Consider the following 6,223-nt stretch of genomic DNA (forward strand, 5'->3'; position numbering starts at 1 on the left):
GGGGCGGGGCGGGGCGGGGCGGGGGCGGGGCCCGGGGCCGGGACCGTTAAACCGGCGGCTCGCGCGTCCCGGGCAGGGCGCGCGCAGGGCGGGCGAGCGGCGGCCTCAAGCCCGTGCACACCGACGGACGGACGGACTGACGGGCGGGCGGACGGGGTGGCCCTCGACGGAGCGCGCCCGCACCGACCGCTCGGGGACCCGAGGCCTCGGCACCACGGCCGCGGGACCGTTAGGCAGGCCGGCCGTCGGCGCTGCGTGGAGCCCGAGGGTGCGAGCCGGGCGGGCAGCCTCTGTGAGCAAAGCTGCCTCTGTGAGCCAGGCCAAGCCAGTGAGGGAAGCGGGGCCCCGGCAAGACGCCGACCCCAGCCCGAGCCCGCGCCCAAGCCCCCTTCCCCTTCCCCTTCCCCTTAAAGGGCTGGAGCAGCTCCACCCCAGTTCTACCTGGTGTGTCTGTGGGTTCCAGCTGGCGACAAGGATGGTGGTGGACAAATGGGGTCCGTCCTGCGGGAATAAATGTTTCCACTGTATCACTTTTCTGTTGCTATGACCGGGGGTGGGGGGGGGGAGAAAAAGGTGACAGACTAAAGGGAAAGGGAGAGTCTGTTTTAGGCTCACAGTCTACCATGTGAAGAGCCTGAGGCAGCTGGTCAGGTTCCATCTATAGCCCCTGCCTAGCTCACCCCGCCCCATTCGTTCAGTCCCTCAAGCTTTTCTCACCTCAACCCAGTCTAGGAATTTCCCTACGGGCTTGCTGTGAGGTTTGTTGCCTGGATGACTCCAGAGCTCATTGAGTTGATAGTATCACATTCAGCAGGTTACAGTCCAGAAAAGATAACTATTGACTCCAAATCCATTGTTTTCCACCTTCATTTTCATTCTCCTGTGAAACAAATCTTCATCTGGACAGTGATATATGGTTTACCATTTTAAAAGACGGGAGATTCTGTAACGCTTCTGTTGTGGAAATTAACTGCATAAAGATGTGTTACATCTGTGTATGTTGGGAAAAGTTTAACTATGTAAAGGTATGTTACATTTGTTTATGCTGGGGAATATTACTCTAACTGTAAAGATGTGCTACATTTATTTATACTGTGGAATATTATATATGCATTTGTTTGATTATGAAAAGATGTGTTGCTGTTTTATCTTGCCTGCCTAAGGCACCTGATTGGTCTACTAAAAAATGCTGAACAGCAGAGAAAGGATAGGCGGGGCTGGTGGGCAAAGAATAAACAGGACAACAAATGTATACTAAAGAGAGCGAGAGGAAGAAGAGAAAAGGGAAGAGGGAGAGAAAGAGGAAGATGCCAGCTAGATGGAAATACAGCAGGAAAGTAAGATATAAAGAAAGGTAAAAAGTTCCAAGGCAAAACATAAATGAAGAGAAACAGGTTAAGTTACAAGAGCTAACAAGAAATCAGAGCTAAGACCGAGCATTCATAATTAATATTAAGTCTCAGTGTCATGATTTGGAAGCTGGTTGATGGCCCCAAAAGAAAAAGGCTGGAACACACTTCTATGTAGAATCGATGTATTGCTAGTTATCTTGATGTAGAAATAGCTTTAAGAAGCAGTCTTCACCATCCACTGACATAACTCAGTTGGTATCAAAGGTTAAAGTTCAGGTCAGGTAATGGATTTATCATGATAAAAATGTGGCTTGCTTGTGAAGTTACCTGCAGTGCAGTCAGTATATTCTCCAATCCCCACGCAGAAAATTGTAGAGTATTCAATTTTATCCCATATTCAAATATGTTTTCACAAATATAATAATATGTAACCTTTAAAGCATTTTACAATAAAATTATCTTAATCATACTACATCGAATCCATAGAAATTACTGTGACAAAAATGCTAATTGAAAAACATTTTCATGTAAAATTAAGATCAGTAATTTATTGAGATTAATTTTTAAATACTAAGAGACTCCTGAATTATTTGAATTGATGAAAATAAGCCATGCAATGGTGTTGACCCTTAAAAACAATCTTTATTGTTGTAGTATGAGAGATAACCATATATAGCCTAAAATTCAAAATATCCACCAAACAACAACAAACAAATGGCTTCAACTAAATGAGTAAGGTTTGTTTTTTTCCCTGAATGTGAGTGAGGCAGGTGTAGAGGCACAGACCTATGACCTGAACATTAAGGAGCCTCAAGCAACATGACCCTGAGTTTGGACCCCATTGTGTCTGCACAGCAAGATTCTGTGGCAAACACAAACCATAGCGTTGCATTGCCCTGAAATCTCAGAGCTCATAAAACTCACCAAATTTAGCAGTACTAAAACTTATTACAGTTAACAAACTATAAAACTGACATGAAATTTAAATAATTTTTAATGTTTGCAAAAGGTATCAAATGTTCTTCATGTTACCAAACATGTTACCAAAATATTGTTGCAAATGCTAGAGTAAGGTGTGTGTGTGTGTGTGTGTGTGTGTGTGTGTGTGTGTGTGTGTGTGTGTGTGAAAATGGAGGGTAAAGCATTATGGAACTTAAATTTTTCAAAATATTTTGTCTAGCATCTGTCATCTTTTCAACCAAGAAGCTACTTAAAATTAATAGTTGCTGGGAGCGGGAAAGTCTGTTTTCCTCCCAGCGAAGTGACAGTGGGTATTCCAGTGTGCACTTGTTAGGAATAATGAGGCATGGGTTGGGACGGCAGGTGGAGGGTCCCCAGTCCCACAGTGAGATCACGAGGATCTCTGTCGTGAGGCAGGTGATAGACAGTAGATGGATGCAGAAACAGACCTGTAGATGTAACTCATATTGAAAGTTTTATTGAGGGGGAGGTAAGAAAAGAGGTAAAGAGACACAGAGATAGAGGACAGAAGAGAAAAGGGAGACAGGAAAAGTCCTGTCTGCCTCAGGGGACTAGCGGGAAAGAGTGTAAGGTGGGGTCTTTTTTAAAAAGGATCCTTTGCACCTGCTTGCAGACTAGAAGTCATGAGACCCTGGGCTGACCAGGGTACTGCCTGAGTACATTCTGCCAGGATACACGGACAGACCAACATAATGCCTGAATCCTTACTGTACTGTTTTTGTTTTGAGGGTTTTTTTTTTTTTTTGCGGGGAGGGGGGGGTGGGTTGTTTTATTTTGTTTGGTGTTGACTTGGATTTTTTTTAAGAGGTAAAAAGAATGTGAACTTAGGTGTGTAGAGAGTTGGGGAGGACTTCGGGAATAGAAAAGAATATGATCAAAATACATAATACTAAAAATTTTAGATACAAAAATTAATTTTTAAAAACATATAAAAGAAGCCAGGCATTGGTAGCGCGCACCTTTAATCCCAGCAATTGACAACAGTAAAACTCCTTCATAATGAAACATAATCTGAGGTGTATCTACCAGTACTCACCCAATGTTGTGTATGTAGCTTTATTTTAGCCTTAGATCTGAACATACAGGCTGTGCACTCTGCATTCACTTAAGTAACACATGTCAATGAACAAGATTGTTGCAGCCTTTGAATTGTAGTTCTATCATTGTATGGAAAGTTTCCCGCTTTGGGGAACTGCATAGATGGTTCAGTAGTTAACATGCGCTGCCCTTGCAGCTCCCATCACCCATCACCCACAGCAGGTGATTCCCAATGGCCTGTAACTCCAGATTTGTATCTGACACTTCCGGCCAGCGGCAAGCACTGGCACTCATATGCACAAAGCTACACACACATACACATAAAAGTAATATTAGAGTTTTCTGCTCTTGGGTAAACAGTTAGACTGCAGAAAAAAAAAAAAAAACACAGACTTTCAATACTTTCTTAATACCATTCCTCAACATGTATCAAGTTCATGTATTTTTAAGCATACTGCTTTATGATATTTGATTTTCAGTTCTGAGTTGCTGAATTGAATTTCATAGATTATTCACAGGCTGAGGGGGTGACTTCATGGATCAAAGCACTTGTTTTGTAAACATGAGGAGCTAAGTTGAGAATCGTAGGAGTCACATAGAAACCAGGAGTTGCCAGGTGCTCCCTTAACCCCTGTACAGGGGAGGTAGGAGACTGCTGGGCTGGCACTTGCGGGCTCTTAGCCAAAAAATTACAAATTCCATGTTCATGAGAGACCCTACCTCAAAGGGATAAAGCTGAGGAATGAGAGAGCAAGACGCTGACACCATTGTCTCTCCTCTGTGTACATGGATACACACACCTGTACACATGTATAGCACACACACATTGACAACTTTAGAAATGACTCTAAACAAACTTCTGCCATGCTGAAGTATGTATTTGTGCAAAGCAGTGTGCTGTTCTCAGTATTGATAGTTATAGAATCAAATATGATAAACTGAAAATGCTAATATTCTGTGTCTGCATTATCAAATATTCAGGTTTTATTTTTTATGTAAAAACAAGCACATCCGTCTCACTGGTATATAAATTTGCTTTCATCATCAATAAGTGATAAGTTTTCATGTGTACCAACATCAAATTCTTCATGTTTTATTGTCAGTAAATGTTTTATTTGCATGTCTACTATTAATATATATACATACATACATACGTACATACATACAAAGCTTCTCAAGACAAAGGGATTCATGTATGTATGTCTCTAGACTACAATACTACCAGATGATTCACATTATTTAACATGGTACCGTGTGGTAAGAATGAAAGCCACATTCTGAAATCTCCATTGACTATGAAGATGTGAAGACACTTGTGGATGGCAAGCAGTAGGCAGAGGGGAAGCTACACATAATTAGTAAAGCAGGCATGGCTGAAGAGATCAGAAGAAAAGCCTTACACAGGCTAAGCTCTCCACACACATCATGTTACAAAAGGCTTAAGTCAGAAAAGTCTCCAGATTGCTCAAATGCCCAATTCCTTAAGCCAAACATATGGAAATATCAGACATCCCAAGGTTTTAATTTTATTGATACACTGGAATAGGTTTAAGAGTTTTTAACATTTGTGTGTGTGTTCACTAGCACATGCCTGGTCACACAGGCATGTGGGTGTCAGAGGGCAAAAGAGGATGCTGGATTCCCTCTAGCTGTAACTACAGGTTCTTGTGAGTTGCTCATCAGGGATGAGGTACCAACCATAAGGAATTCCAGGCCTTTGTAACAGTTAACGCTCACCAGGCATTGTGAACATGACTTTAATCCCAACACTCAGAAGGCAGAGACAACTGGATCTCTGCAAGTTCAAGGCCAGCCTGGTCTACAGAATGGGTTCCAGGACAGCCAGAGCTGTTACACAGAGCAACCCTATCTCAAAAAATGTAACAAAGCAGTTAATGCCCCTTCTTAACCACCAAGCATTCCTTCCAACTCCTTTCTATAGTTTAAATCTAAACACACAAATAGCCAAAGACCACTTGGAGTATTTAAAAAGCTCACCTTAAGCAGATTCTGTTTAGAAAGCTCCTCAGCTAACTCTTGACAAAACCAGAGCCGCAGTAGATCAAACCCCTCACCGGCCAGTGGACGAGCTCCAGGACATCAAACCCCTCACCTGCCAGTGGACAAACCCCATGCTCTTCACAGGTCTTTAGATGCATCTGACACATCACTGAGAAGCAGCCTTCAAAGGAAGCAGACTTGGTTTTTTTTTTTTTTTACTTTTTCTAGAGTATTTCACTTCAAGCCACACACATTTAGCAAAATATAAAGAGGATAAAATGTATAGGTCAGCATGTAAAATTAATTGAAGACTAAACTTTTACAGACTTGTGTTTAAGCATTTTGTGCCATTCTATAAGGATTTTAACTAGCATTACAAGAACAGGATATATTATTTAAGGCTCAGTCCAATCCAATTTTCTCATATAATAATAGTCCTACTCAGTCTTTCTATTATTTATATTAGTTATTAAAATATATTAAAAATTATGTGTAGTTCATATTTACAGATTTTTGAACGATTATTTTTGAAATAACTACTTTAAATAAACACTCCTATTAATTTTGATTAAAAGAAACAAAGTCTAAAGGTCATTAGCTATAAAGTGAAACATAGTAAAATGTCATACAGTAGCTGGACAGTGATGCCTTTAATCCTAGAAATTGAGAAGCAGGGGCAGGCAGATGTCTGAGTTTGAGGCCAGCCTGGTCTACCAAGTGAGATCCAGGACACCTAGGACTATACAGAGAAACTCAGCCTCGAAAACCTCCCCTCTCATACAATAGAAGACAGATGAGCTTTGAAAGCAGGCTGTCTGGTGCCAGCTGGGACTATCTTAGTGATCTTCAAC

This window comes from Phodopus roborovskii, unplaced genomic scaffold (assembly GCF_943737965.1).
Source record: "Phodopus roborovskii unplaced genomic scaffold, PHOROB, whole genome shotgun sequence".
NCBI lineage: Eukaryota > Metazoa > Chordata > Mammalia > Rodentia > Cricetidae > Phodopus > Phodopus roborovskii.